This window comes from Acinonyx jubatus, chromosome C2, assembly GCF_027475565.1.
Source record: "Acinonyx jubatus isolate Ajub_Pintada_27869175 chromosome C2, VMU_Ajub_asm_v1.0, whole genome shotgun sequence".
Taxonomy (NCBI): Eukaryota; Metazoa; Chordata; class Mammalia; order Carnivora; family Felidae; genus Acinonyx; species Acinonyx jubatus.
In genome coordinates this window covers 112,046,101-112,061,674 of record NC_069384.1, presented here as the reverse complement: position 1 = coordinate 112,061,674, position 15,574 = coordinate 112,046,101, and the positions used below count along the sequence as shown (strand labels likewise).

Sequence of the window (15,574 nt, the reverse complement as noted above, 5' to 3'; positions counted from 1 at the left end):
TATTATGTAATTACATTTTGACATATTCCAGTTAAGGATATCCAGTAGAGGATAATCAAAGACACAAAATTAGAGGACAAAGTTTTAGTAACCTGTCACCTTTTAGGACTGGATCTCAGATTTAGAGAAAAACCTAAAGACATGTTTATAAAGTGTTTAGACAATAAAGTAGGAAGTTATAGGTATTATCAGATGATAGCATTTATAAGTTTAACAGTCTGAAGCATGTGTAGAAAACTAGAAATTGAAAGAACTTGTGTGTAAATTCAGGAAAGTTGAAACTTAGGTTAAATAGGTGGAGTAAAAAATCCCTAGATGTATTTAGTTGCCTGCATTTTATGGTATTGATCAGCAAGTGACAGTCCTGTCACAAAAGCCAATGTAATTTTAGACAATCTTTTTAGATCTCAAAGAAACAGGAAAAGATGGTGACAGACTTAGTATACTCCATTTCTATAGGATAGTTACTTTAAATACAAAGGTAGCTAAAAACTACTTTCTTTATACTCTACCCAGACAGTCAGGTGGGTGTTTGAACAGAGAGGCTTGAGCTTGCTTTCTTAAAGTAGACACATGCTCTGTAAAAAAAAGTCTTTCCATCACTACAAATTAATATTAATACAGTTAACAGCTGTCTTCCTGCTTATGTCAGGAATGTTGACTTTGAGGTTTAAAGCCAATTACTTCTAAAATCCCTGTTCTGTGGAGTTTTATCCCCCGCACTTAGTTCTAAATGGAAAAGAAGAGATAAGAAAGGCGTTGGAATTGTGCTACTTCTGTTTTATCATTGTTGGCCATGATTATCAGAAAACCTCATAGAACTGTGTATTTGCTTAAGGAATGGAAGACAAGCAAACTCTTAGAAAAGAATCCTGTACCAGAGGCATATAAGTGTTGGTCACAATAGGAAAACCAGTGAGCTGGGTCTTAACATGGAAAAAGATAAGTGAGAAAATCATCACATGATTGAAAGTGATAACTGTCATTTAAAATTCAAGCATTTGAATGTCTCAAGTACAGCTGGAGGTACTGGGCAAGGCTTCTTTAGGAAGAGGCTTTTTGAGTTGGAACCTGAAAGGTGAATAGAATTTGCTCATACAGAGTTAAAGAACTGAGGGAAAGGGAGAATTCCAATTAGAGTAATACAGTGAGCAACTGTGTTAAGTATAGAGCATATGTGGTAAGGATGGTTAAATTTGTTGCACAAAACATTTGAAGACACCAGAGAAGAGATGTTGGGATAGACAGAGACCAAAGAGAATAGAAAGGTAATGAAGGCCTGAATTAGGCAATGGAGATGAGAAAAGAATAGTTATCAGAAGGTAGGAATTACACGATGTTATAACTTACTGGATATTTGACTCCAGAGTCTAGAACCTAATTGACTGAGAGAATGGTGGTACCAATAGGAAGAATTAGTAAAAGAATTGGTTTGAGAAGGAGAAAATAGTAATGAGATTCTGGTTTTAGCTACTTTGGGATGTGTGGAGCTGCTAGAAAGTCAAGGTGGAAATACTCAGGGTACAACTGGAGCTGCAGACTTGCAGCTTGGTAGAGAAGCCAAGGCTAGATGAGATTTAAGAACCATTTGTTTGTTTTATTTATGTATATATGCATATAGAGTTCAAGCTTTAGGGAAAGCTGAGTTTGCCAAGGAGTGAGCAGAGTAGGGTAAAAGGGTCAAGCCATAACCTTGGGAAACATTATCTACTTTTAGAGAACAGGAAAAGCTCTGAAGAGGGTAAGTGATCTTGGAAAGTAGAAGATAGATTCTGGGAATATCATTTACTAACTAAAAAAAAGAAGGGAACATGTTTGAATTTTGAAAAAATTTCAAATTTACAGAAAAATTACAAGAATAATAAAAAGCTCCAATAATCTTACCAAGATTAAGCATTCATTAACATTTTGTCATACTTGCTTTATGACCCTGACATATTATTTAGGAACCATTTAAGAATAAGTTGCAGACATCCTGTGCATTTGACCCAAAAATACTTCTAGCATAAGAAGATTCTATTATCTAACAACAGTATAATTAGCAAATTCAAGTTTAATATACTGTTATCTAATACACAGTTTATATTCAGATTTTGCAGTTGTCCCAGTAATGTCTTTCATTACCATTTTTTACCTGATCCAAGAGCCAATACAAGATCATAGATCACATTTAATTATCAAACACCTGTCTTTTTTCCTCCTTCTTATGTAATTAAATACTTCTCTTGTATTAGTCTTCTCTGGATTGTTAAAAGTTTAAATGTTCACCACAAAAAAGGAGTGCTAGTATTCTGGATAAAATGATAAGGTAAAACACATCTGCCTAGTTAGTCTGTATTGTCAGGGTTGGGGAGAGGAGATAGGCAAGATGCCTAAAATCCAGCTGAAACAACTGTTGGGGCTGGAAAAATGTTACAAGGGGATGTCTTTTATTTCTCAGACTTGCGGGGTGGGTAATGGCAAGAGAAGAACCTGTGGATATTAATGTGGGTGTGTCCCTTCGAACAGAAATGCAAGTGTATTCATGTACCAATTTTTTCTGTTAGGTGATTTTTATACATACATATTAAGTTGGGATTCTAATCTGGAATTGGAAAAAGTAGTGTAATTTGAAGACCTTTTTACTCACCTGTTGGGGTTACAAATTATGTAATTGCTATCCTTTATATTCTGTTGCATCCTCCTAATTTTATTCTGATAGTTGTGTAAGGTGAATTATCTGCTACCAGATTTTTAACCATAGATCTGCGTCTCATTGTTTGATGTGATGTTTGGTGGATTCTAAGCATTTCTTTTCCTCTCTTAGCTTTTCTATGGCTGGCTGAAATGGGACACCTGACTTGCTGACATTATTTTCATCACATGACCAGACTTCAAAATTGATGATGATAAATTTTTAACAGCTTATCCATTATTATATGCTTCTGCTCATGTGTTTACCACCTTCTTCTTTAGTTAGTAAATTTTCTTAACATAAGTCACCAAAGCCTACTCTGAGAGGTCATGGTAATTACTTTCAGGGTAAAATTTGAGAAACCGTTGAAATAAGTGGAAATAGTTGGTAAGGTCTTATTATTGTTAATTTATTTTTACTTTTCACCAGAATAGTTTTAAGTAAACCAAACCTTTGAATAGAACAGAAACTTGTATGTGTGTATTAGTGTGTAAACTAATTTGCTAAACCCAATTTATTTTTTCTATGGAATCTAGAACTCTAACAAAGCTTTTTAAGAAAAACTTTTACTGAACTTGTTTGGATGAGGATATTTAAATATAGCCTGAATTTGTTGAGCCAGAACAAATATATATAGCATCTGTTTTGTTTTCTTTCTAGTCTTAAACAATTTAAAATTTTAAGCTCACACTTCACTCAGTGTATTTAAACTTCCAGATAGTTTGGCAGCCTTTTAGGAAGAAACAAATACCAAGTGGAGTTACTTTATATTTTTGTTTCCTTAATTTGGGTTGGTACGTAGTTAGATGAAATGACTGACTATATTCTAGTTGGCATTTTCTTTATTATTTATGTGTGCACACGCATACTCGTACTAATATTCTAAATTACTCAAACTGAGGGTTGATGGGGGGTGGAAGGGAGGGGGAGGGTGGGTGATGGGTATTGAGGAGGGCACCTTTTGGGATGAGCACTTGGTTTTGTATGGAAACCAATTTGGCAATAAATTTCATATATTGAAAAAAATAAATAAATTACTCAAATCAGGAAATATATTAGATTTTTGTGATGGATATAAAGCACTTAAATGTGTTAGTGTACCAAAAATTATCTTCTGTGTTTAGGTTTCAGTTGAATACTTTTAAAACATTTTTCATATTTGACAGAAATAAATTTAAATAGGTGGTAATAATTTAGAATATGTTTTGATATATATCCTTAATAAATAGCATTTTTATGCAATTTTGTTTCCTGGTTGTTTTCAAGGTTTAAAGATCCTTGATTATAAATACCAAAAGATTTGGAAGGTGCTGATTGTTATTTTTTTTTTCAGTTTTTAATTTGATATTTGACCCAGAAACAGTGGTATATGTAACCAGTGTCTTGGAAGCCAAAAGTGTGTCTTACTGTATATCTCCCTGTGGGTAATGTCAGGGTAAAGAAAGTATTCTTGCCCTGGGGTCTACCCACTATTTGAAGGTAACAAGGAGTTCCGGAAGAGTTGTATTGTCTGATTAATCCCACTCCTTCTGTTCAGAGTGACTATTAACCATTGAGCTTCAGAAAATTTATTTGCAGCACCTTTTTCTGTTTTAGGTATTACTAACTTAGTTCGGAAAATGTTGCTAAATGTATGTTTGGGATGGTTATATTATGTTTCAAGAAGGAGATATTAACTCTTAAAAACGTAATATGTGATGCTCTCTTAAATTTTAAGAGCAGTTATATTTCCTTATGTTAGCTGTTATTAATAAAAGCTCAGTCAGATATCCTGCCTTCTGTTAACAAAGCCTGCCATTCCTTATCACATATGTATTTAAATAACATATAATTGGCTTCTACCTACTCTGTTTTCCATTTTTATTTTCTGTTCCAACTCCCAATTAATTTATTTTAATCCTCTATAAGCTGTTTCTACTCCTTTTGAAAGAATGAGGAGTGTAAATCACTTATGAATGAACATGATCTATTAAAAACATCAATAACCTATTTTGTTAGAGGTATTTTTCAGAGCTGTATGAATGAAATTTTTAAGCCATATATTTTGTGTTTCTTTCACCAAAAGGTGGATTGGATATAGTGCACAGCATGCTAAACACCTTCTTTAATATTTTTAACATAGCTAATCATCTTAAATTTTGCCTTGGCTCATCCACAGATACGGGTTTCCTTTACTGTGTATGTCTTTTTATATGTGAGTTTCTTAGAACACACTGTCTTTCCAGTGTTCTTATTCTGTTAGGTACGTTTGGACTAAAACTTTTCCGTAAGTTTATCTTTGATATTCTTAGCTTCCTTTCCCCAATATGTAATCTGTGGAAAGACTATATACTTAATTTATTGGGAGCATACAGAGTTGTCCCATTTCCCCCTTTTTTCCATTTAAAAAACAAGCATTTCTGATCTTTAGAAAAGCAAGCATTGATTTATCATGTCGAGGATTTCTCCAAACAGTGTAGTGAAGTTTTTAAGGATGTGGTTTACACGTGAAAGTAAAATTTTATATCAGACCAAACCTAAGCACATTTATTCACATAGCAAGTTCCTTTAGGAACTCTTGCAGATTTTTTTGATTTTGCGTATCGGTTTTCAGATGACTTGGAAATTGTAGATCATCCACTTTCTTGCCCCTGTGCTCTCTACATTGTTCTATCAATATAAATTTGCCATAAAATTAGCTAAATCATGGTAAACCTAAGCCTAGTTCTTCCTGGACTATACCATAAGAACTTTCAATAGCACATACTTGGTTAAATGGGATTTTTCCTTCTCACAAATTGAAAAAGAAGGAAATGATAAATATAGGAAATGTTCAGAATTTGTTTTTGATAGCAATCTTGCCAGAGATTCAAGATTATGATTGATCTATTAGAACAACTTTCTAAATAAATATTCATTTTGGGGAGAATTCTAATTTTAAAAAGAATATCTGATTAGTCTTAACTATGTTCATCTACAAGCGATTCAGTTACCCAATTTTATTTCACATTTTTAATAAGGATTTCCTACATTTTGGAATTTAGTCATTGAAACCCTTCAAATGTGACCCCTGTACTTGGTAGCAGCTAATTTTGAAAATACATGCTGGGGGGAAAATCTGATAAGGAAAATTTTGTATTTTTGAATATAGTATAGCTCTTAAGTCCTAAATTTACCATACATTCGTATAATGCACATACTCCTTAAATTTTTTTTTTCTATAAGCTTCATAATAAAATAACTAAGTTTGCTTTATATGACTGGTGTGATTCTTTATTCCAGAATCTTTCCAGGCATTTATCGTTAACAATGCTTATTGTTGGCAGGCCCTTTAACAGAGGGTCAGGTAGTGTGGCTTTTAAATGGCCAGTCCATCAGAGCCTTTACAGACAAGCAAATTACCAGCATTACAGGTACATATATTTCAGGAAGCATTTACTCTGCTACATATGTCTGGGTATTGTGTCTTCTCATGGGACTTGTCCCATAAAAGAGTACATCATCAAAAAGGACTTTTTAAAATCATGGTAGTATTGTGGTTGATAGGAGACAAGAGTTGCTTAAAATGTTTTGATAATATGTTAATGAAATGACCACGACTTTAAACTACTACTTCCCTCATCATTATGGGTTTTTGCCTTCACCAGGTGATTACATTATAAGGCTGCACTTTGACAAAAGATAGTAAAGTTGTATGATTTTATTGAAGTCAAATGTGTTGTGAGATTACATTTGGAAAGATATTTATAAATTGGAAAAATTCTAATAGTTCTTCAGATTGTGTAGGAGACTTTTAAAGACTGTGTGATAGAAAAAAATCCATTAAAAGTTAAAATCTGTAACAGCATAACTCCAACCCTCTACATTTGGGTCAAATATTTCTGGAGATTGCTGCAGAGTTTCCTTTACAATGCTGTCTTTGAGTTTTCTGTGGCTTTGCATATATTGATCTTCCTCAGTAATGGCTTCCTTTCCCCCTTTCCCTTGCCCTGTTATGTCTTTTTATTTAGAGGGATAATTTAAATTGGCAAAAATGTGCCCATGAATGTGTGGGCTGCCTTTTCTGTGGATTACTGGCAACTAAAAACAGAAATGAGTATTCACACTAGATAGAAAATGTTACAAATATTACCCTTCAGCAATTAAAATAGATGCCCAATTGAAAGCTTTCTTGTAAAATTTAATAAATTCAACATTATTAAGTAATTTTTTTATCATTTATTAAATATTCCTACCCCTAATTTCATTCTGTGCCCACACACAGATGAGCTGTAGGACCACTTCTGAACAGGATACATTGTTATGTCTGTTATATAAAATGCATAATAAAATTTTATTCTATCATGTTGTCTAATTTTTAAGTTGGAGATGGTAGAGACAGATTAGGATTTAGGTATAAAAATTGAATGCTGTCTTGAGCATTTAAATGATCGGTATGGATTATTACTGATCCAGCCACGTGTGCTGTATGTAAGTCTAGAAAATCATGTGGATGTGAACCAGATAATAGATTTAAGTGCCATTCTACAGGACTACAAAACTGTCTGTAGCAAGTTAATGGTGTTACATCATAATTTCTGGATCATGATCTTAAACCTTTAATTGGTTTCCATTTCTCCTTGACTCTTTACTAACAAGTATTCCTGATGGCCTGAAGTCCATGTTGAAATTTAAAGTTTGAAGTATCCAGATTAAATATGAAATTATTTTACATTAAAAAAATTTTAAGTACAAAATATCAGTTGTGTAATCATGGTAAAACATAAAACTTTGCTATAAAAGATTTTTAAAGGCTATTTGATTAAAACACTTATTTACTTAAACTCTTTGCTAGAATTTTTTTTAGAATTCAGCATCGGAGGAGGAATGTGACATAATAATGATCGAAAGCCGAAAGTTTAAAAGTTGTGATGCCCTCACATGGTTGGAGGGTTATTCTAGCTTCTAAGGACTGAATGTTGTCCACAAGAGTGTCTCATCAGGTCATAAATTGGTAAGACTTAATGGATTAGATTTTATGTATTATACCTGATGTTATTGTATTGAGATGAATATTTATGAACAAAATGAGCACATTGTATAACTAAGAGTATAGTACTAAATATAAGTTCAAACTTGGAATTTTAAATACTTGGGGGTATGTAATCCTTTCAAAATTTCATGAGGCTGAAGGCCGTATCTTTGCAGTGGTGTTTAATAAATAATCAGTTTAAAAAATAAAGTGACATCCTGTGCTATAGTAACATTATTTAAATATTGCTATTACATCTGCTGTAGATGTTCACAGTGTAGTTAAGAGCCCCCAAATACTTTCTAGTTATTTTCCCAGGAGAGATTTAAGAACTAATATATTAATCTTTTATTAGAAAAAAAAAACCACCTTACATCCATTTTTCATACAATATAGTTTAAATTACTTTTATTGCTTCTGGGATTTTATTTTTTGTTAATAAAAGGCATTTTTCTGCTAGATGTCTGTAAAAGTAAAGCCAGGAAATTTTTCTCAGTTCCTGTCTTAAGAACCAATATTAAATGAAAATGATAAACTTATAAGTCAATATACTTTTTTGTATGCCCTGAAAATAAAACATTTCCTTTCAGCATTGTATTCTGCTTGGAAAACAAAAATCTTTAAACTTGTTTTATAGGTCTTCTTATTTCACTTTGTTTTACACAGTATTTTGTAGGAGACTCTTAGGAAAATACAGTTTAGACTAGGATAAGATCTTAATCTTCAGTCTTCAAAAGATCATCATCATATTTTGCATATTTGGGTTAAGTTTTTTATGTCCAAGGTCATAAAGTTGTAGAAAAAGTATGTTCATTAAAGTATGGTGTACATATCCTGTAAGTGTATCAAAGATTTTTAGAAATTATATAAATAGGCTACCATATCTGTGTCTAACTTTATTCTCAACCAGAGATATGTTAGTCTCTCCCTTACATACATTCTATCTTTTGAATAATATTCTAAATTGTTTCTGATTGTATTACATGACTTTGATCATATTATATAAACTTAAGTTTCTTAAAGCAGTAATTACGATCAATAGTAGTCTGGAAGGAAATATCACAAACTAATAATTGTCCCATATTCTATAAGATTTTTAGTTTTTATTTTTTCCTTTACTACAATAATTCTATATACCTTGGGTAATTAGGAAAACAATTTCTAATTTCTTTAGTGTAGGATATCCATCTTTGGTAGTCAGTGGGTGAGTGGGCCTCAAGGGATCGTGAACCCTGTGAAATTTTGGATGAAACTTTATGTTCAGTTTTTGGTGAAACATTCAGAGCATTTGTCAGATTTTCAAAGACAGTTGAATAACATTTGTTAGTGAATGTATTTAAGAGGCACAGCCTTGTAATATACCTAACTACATGGTGTAGGAAAGAAATTTTTAATGAATACACTGATTCTGTAACTCTTACTGAATTTTATCCAAGGCTGATTTATCATAAGTGATCATTAGACTGATGGAACAAATCAGAGCCTACCCACTTTTAGTTTAGGAATTTCATACTGTCAGTCTCTGTGCTCAAATGTTGATTGGATTTCTCCACAGGATAATTTAGTTTTGCTACTGAGTGGTTACTATGTATCAGGCACTACCGCTACCTATTTTTGTCATGTTATTTAATTTTCACAACTGTTGTATTATGTAGGTAGTATCCTCAGTTTACAGAGAAGGAAATTGAAAGCTTAGATTGGGTAACTTGCTCATGTCACATAGCCATTAAGTAGTGGGGCTGGGATTCAAATCTAGCTTTCTAACTGGAACTATGACTCTCAATTGTATGTCGGTATGCAGAGAGTAACCCTGGGGAGCTTAAAGGATAAGGGAGAATTTTATATTGAGTGAAGACGTGAATATATAAATTTGATTTCCTTTGAACCTAAGTAGCAATGGGTCATCCTTTATTATAAAACCATCTTTTAAAGCACTTGTCCAAAAAACTAATTTGATAAGTAGCTATTTAAATATGTATTGCATTCGAAAATAACTTCTATTCGAATTTAATGCTTGTGATTTTAAGCAACTATATATGTGTTAGAAGTATTTAGTATTTAGTATTGTACCAAGTGTAACCATTAAGGAACTCGCCCTTTGATATTTAGGATTTATAAATAGCAAACAATGGGAAGCAGTTTAAAAATCTACTTTGAACTGCGAATGTTTCTTTGGGTAGGGGAATGAATCTCATGTAAAACCTTCTACTAAGTGCTATACCAGTTTCCCGTTTGCCCTTAGTTGTGAAAAATTCTATTAAGATACCTCGTCAGTGTTTATTTTTAAAACACGTATGCAGCAAAATTTATTTTTTAGACACATGGTTTTTATTTTGAGTCCCTACTTTGTGTAAATCCTTTTCTATTGGTTTAATTTTATTTTCAGATGAGCTTCAAACGTTACAACCTTTTCCTATTTTTAAGTGTTTATAATAAAGTTCTAAGTAGGACTTTAAGTTAAATCCACAATAATAGTACTGCTTAAAACAAAAACCAGTAAAACTGTAAGAATTTGTTTACTCTTCAGTTAAGTTGAACTAGTCTGCATATCAAGTATATACGTAATTTCTTCAAGACCATGGATTAAGGTGTACGACAATTTGATAGGTCTTCAGAACATGAGAATATTTAGAAGTCTTTTTTTCAGTAATATATTTGAACCCCAGCTTCTTTAGTAGTAACATATTCACCTTTTCAAAATTAAAACACAGAATGTTTGCGAAACAGAATAAGAGCCATCACACCTAATCCAAGTGTTTAACACAATTACTGTCTCGGTGTTTGCATATTCCCTTCCAGACTTTGAGTACATATGCAAGCATATCAACAATTGTGATCACAGTTATGTAGCTTTTAAATAGTTTTTACTATTCCACAAATTTCTCCAATTTGTACAAAGCTGATACTGGCATGTCATAGGTTTTAAATTTGTGACTGATAATTTTGATATCTCTGATACCATCTCTTCTAGTTTTTCGTTCTACCTCACTGGTTTTTTCTCAGTCCCCTTGGCAGGCTTTGCCTTTCTGTTTGTCCTTTTAAGTATTAATTAGTGTCCTCAGGATGCTGTCAATACCCTCTTCTCACATTCTTCACCATGCTAAGAACATGTAGATGGTTCTGAGTGTCATCTGTATATTATAGGAATCCATCTATATGCTCTAGGCACTAAACTTGTGGCATTTCTAAACTTGTACCTAGGCATTTCTCCTTAACATTCAAATTTCTGTGTTCTCCCATAGCCAGTTAATTGCAAAGTACTGCCACGTCTACCTCCTGAGTATTTTTTCAGCCTATCCATCTCTCTCATCCCCATTTGGGACACAGTCCTTTCTTAGGTGGAAATGCAGAAATCTTCTAACTGGTCTTCATTATTTGAGTTTTCTAGCATGGCTAACTGTACCTACTGTTGTGTCTTTTTACTTGTCTGTGTGTCCTTTTCTCCACCCAACTGTGGCACTTCCATTACTAAACATTCTTTCCTGACCCTAGATCTTGATTATGTTTCCCCAAACACCCTCTAAAATCTTACCCTGTCATAGCATTTATCATACCTCTAACTTGTCTATCTCCCACACTTACATTCATAAATTCTGGGGTAATGTTTATTCTGTAATGTGTCTCCATAATCAGCATCTGATAAATGTTTAAATACATTAAAATCCCCCTGAAATGTAGCATCATAAAAGTTAGTAACTGGGAAGAATGTTAGAAATTATACATTACAGGCAGGAGTCAGATGTAGAAACCACATCATCTCACTCCTAAGTTAGTGTTCCCTGTGTATTTTATGATATTTAGCTTTTGACTGCTCTACCTTATTCATACAAATTATATAATTAATATGTTAAGCATTTAATATGTGCCAGACACTAATGCATTATCTCACCGAATACTGTTGTCTGATCCTATCATTATTCTTTGGAGAGGCCAAATAACTTGTGTGAAGTCGTATTATAAAAGTGATAGAGTTACGATTCAAACCTGGGTATGACTCCAGAGCCAAAGCCTTTTTATTCACTACCATCTCTGAGTTTATCTTCTGAGTCTAGAATTATAAATCTGACTTGGAAGGGAATTTAGTGGTCATTTATGCCAACCACTTGTCTCATACTTGTCTCCTGTGTATAACATACCTTCTTAGTTGTTCTCTAGCCTTTGAACACCCCCAGTGATGTTGATCATGGTGTCCTGGTCTTTTTACAGTTCATACTTAAACCTTGTAAAAAGTCTTCCCGTATATCAGAAAATCTAAAATATGAAGCAGAAAAATCAGATGATTGCCATCACTGAAAGCATTGAGTAAAGAGATTAGGTTTATTATTTTATTTTAGGTAAAAATTATTTTATTATTAGGTAAAAATAAAAGCTGTATTGCGTATTCTGTGGAAACCTTCAAGTGAGAACATTCTCTAATTTAGTGTTTTCATAGCTGAAATAATTAAGAATATGGATTGCAGTTTGTAGCCATAAATCATCGGTGTTAATATAGATGCATTTCTAAAGTTTTTTTTTCCAAAAATGGGTAAGGAGACGTTGCTTAACATCTTAGAGATCACAAGAATGCTCTCCTACTTCATAATTATTGATTCTAGTAAAGATGCAAAGGTTTCACAGGACTCCTTTATACTGCTTTGATCCACCAGTGTGTAAAAAGAGCAAAGTACTGTACATATGAATTTCTTCAGACTCCTGGATCTAGTTCACTTAGAACTTCCACTTGTTTGTGAGACATCCTTAAAGGCATGCCAATTTGAATTGTCTTCTTTATCTGATCTAACCAAACTAGCAAGCCTGTGGTCTCTTTCCACCTTCAAGATAGCTTTTGGGTTTTTTTTGTTTTTTTTTTTTTTTTTCATTTCTTCTCTTTAGATTCTATTTTAATCATCTGTATAGAATGATATTGGGCAATTGAGAGAACTCACACATGGATATTTATGATATATGTTTATACAATTAAGCCTTTCATTAGGTTCACAAAATTATTTTCCCTAAGTCCATGATTCTAATGTAAAAGATCTTTGTCGAGGTTTTTATCCAAAAGATCTTTAGGAGTTTTAAAGTCCACTTTATTTTCCACAAAGTCTTCTATGAGTTTTGTCATTACCATGATCACTTCTATGGAACTGCTGCGATTCACTGGCATAATTTTGTCAGAAGTAACCTGAAAGTACATAGAACTCTAGCTATTCTATTCCTCAGACTTAAACCATTTTTCTATTTACTTCAATTGCCAGTTATATAGAAACTAGTACCCTTTCTTCCTCCTCAGTGAGTAGCAACCAGAGGCAAGGAACGTCACAAAAAAAAAAGGTTTATTGACCTTTTATTTAAGATGTTTTAGTCAATGAGAAAAGATTTCTCAGGAGACATGCCCGTTTTTACTATGTTCTAGGGATATCCTTCTCATTAGTTTCTAATATTTAAATGGGTAATTTCATGGGGCACCTGGGTGGCTCAGTCAGTTAAGCGGCCGACTTTGGCTCAGGTCATGATCTCATGGTTTGTCAGTTCGAGCCCTGTGTCAGGCTCTGTGCTGACAGCTTGGAGCCTGGAGCCTGCTTCAGATTCTGTCTCCCCTCTGTCTGCCCCTCCCCCACTCCTCTGTGTGTCTCTCTCTCTCTCTCTCTCTCTCTCTCTGAAAAATAAGTAAACATTAAAGAAAAAAAAATTTTTAATGGGTAATTTATTAGTTCTTTTTCCTGGCACGATAAGCCCACATAACATAAGTTCATGCTAACTTACAAAATACAATTAGATAACATATTAATACTATTTTATTCCATCTTTTTTTTCAATTAAATGTTTAATATCAATTTTATGCAAAGTGTTATAATTAGTAGACCCTCCAGATGAACACACTTCCTCCCTTTACAGTTTAATTCAAGGATGAACATTCAATAGAGACAACAAAAACAATTATTTATGGAAGAATGAAAAGGGTGGGGTCTGTTGGCAAGAAAAGAAGAGAGCAAAGAGAATGTAGGTGAAACATTTCCATTTCAGATGACTGTGTCTTAGCGCTAGAATCTAAATTGATTTAACAAATTTTGGGTCATGATGTAATTCTTAGAATTCATCATAAATAATTTTACCCAATTTGAAGTATACAAATGATTGTAAAATTCTATCATTTACCATGTCTATATCACAGTATTATATTTACCGAGAAAAATTCAAGGACATAACAACCCTTTAGATTTTATAGTAGTGCTGCTTTATCCTTTTCTTCATTGTCCTGTCAGAATCTCTTTTTGAATTAAGTAATTCTAAAGCAGTGATTCCCAACTGGAGTGATGTATAGAAGCAAAGCAGTACATGTCCCACTCTTCTGATTTGTTTTCAGTAATATTTAATTGTTGAAATATCATATAACACTAAAAGAAGGCACAGGAGATTTTTAGTTAAGCACTTTTTTTTTTGGAAATTTTTATGTTGAAATAATTCAGTTATATATCAGTGGCCTTTGGAAATATCTCCCACAGTAAGTTAAGATTATTTTTATGCTAAACAGTCGTTATTGTTCAATCCACAGGAGTGCTGTGCTTAATAAATATTGATGTAAGTTTAAATCTGAAGCAATTTTTATTATAGCATATATTTTGTGACTGCCTTAAATCTTTAACATTTGACTCATTGACTACAAAGGAATCAAATAAATTTAAGGCATAACTAGCATTATTTCGTTCTTTGGGTGAGGTGTAATACTAATCATAATTGATTTTTATTTGTACCTCACTGCTTCATTCGCGATCTAAGATACACTGGAATAGTAACCTTTTATACTGTCAGTCCAAATTTTATCCAAACAGTAGAAGGAACTAATTATTTTTTTAGTGTTTATTTTTTTAGTGTTGACAAATGTCATAATCATCACACAATCCTTTAGGGCAGGTACAACTATAACCCCATTTTACAGACAAGGAAACTGGTTTTAGTATGTTAACTTGCTATGATCACCCCACTAGAAGGTGGTGGAATTGGGATTTAAAACAAGCTTGTCTAATTTCTGAATCCTGTGCTCTTAAAACCACTTTATTATTCTTTGAGAATTTAGTCTTTTGCTTAGGCAGCTGCTAAGAAGGAAGGTGTCTTGCCCCCAGAATGAAGTAGAGAACAAAAGAGAAGTAAGCAAGTGGTAAACTGATGACCTAGACAACTTACGCTCTTCTGGGCATATATTCACAATACTTTATATTTGTTGAAAGTGAGCAATTTAATTTTTTGCTTACACCCAAGCCAATCCAAAATTTTTAAATATCCCAATTGGAAAATATTTATTGATTTATTAAAAGCAAAACAGACCAGAGTTTTTCCCTGATAAGATATTCTCTTCATTTTGTTAAGAGCTGATAACTGTTCCTTTAGTCTAAACCAGAATAAAGCATCTGTCTCTTTAAAAACTTTGTGATACTTTTATTCTTCTGGGTTTATCCCTATTTTGAAACAGTGCATTGGTAACCTTCATTTTATTTATTACTATCCCTGGACTTTGGGACAGATTAGGAAGAGACATAAGGTGGCGAAGAAAGACTAGTTAATAACCTAAAAACACAAGCTAGTTTTGATCAGAAAATCCTCAGGGCTAGCGTGATAGAATTTTACTTTGTCAAGTATGTTGTCCATACAATTATGTATGCTTTTTCTAAAAAGCTTATATAAATAACATCTCTGTATCTTTAAGATTGGGCATAAGTGAAAAGATTAGCTTTGGATAAACAAAATTATCTCTGTTGCTCTTCACTGGTATTTGGCGTTTCGTATTCAGGGGGATTCTCATTTTCACTCATTTGGTTAGGCCTCATTGAGAAAATGAGATTGAGAGGATTTTTTCAAGAAGATCTGTTATTTTTTGAGCGAGAGAGCACGCATATGCGTGCATGTGTTTGTTGCACAAGCAGGGGAGGGAC

At 33.0% G+C, this 15,574-nt stretch overlaps 1 protein-coding gene across 3 annotated transcripts in view; it reads left to right on the top strand.

Moving 5' to 3' along the window:
• The window catches only part of TSC22D2 (TSC22 domain family member 2), a 49,268-nt gene that overhangs the window by 18,350 nt on the left and 15,344 nt on the right, over positions 1 to 15,574 (top strand). The window contains exon 2 of one of the 3 annotated variants that reach the window (XR_003420886.2): positions 7,488 to 7,646. The exons of the other annotated variants lie outside the window; for them this stretch is intronic. The gene's annotated coding sequence lies outside the window, so the exon portion shown is untranslated. The remainder of the gene's footprint in view (positions 1 to 7,487; positions 7,647 to 15,574) is intronic. 3 annotated transcript variants of the gene reach the window in all.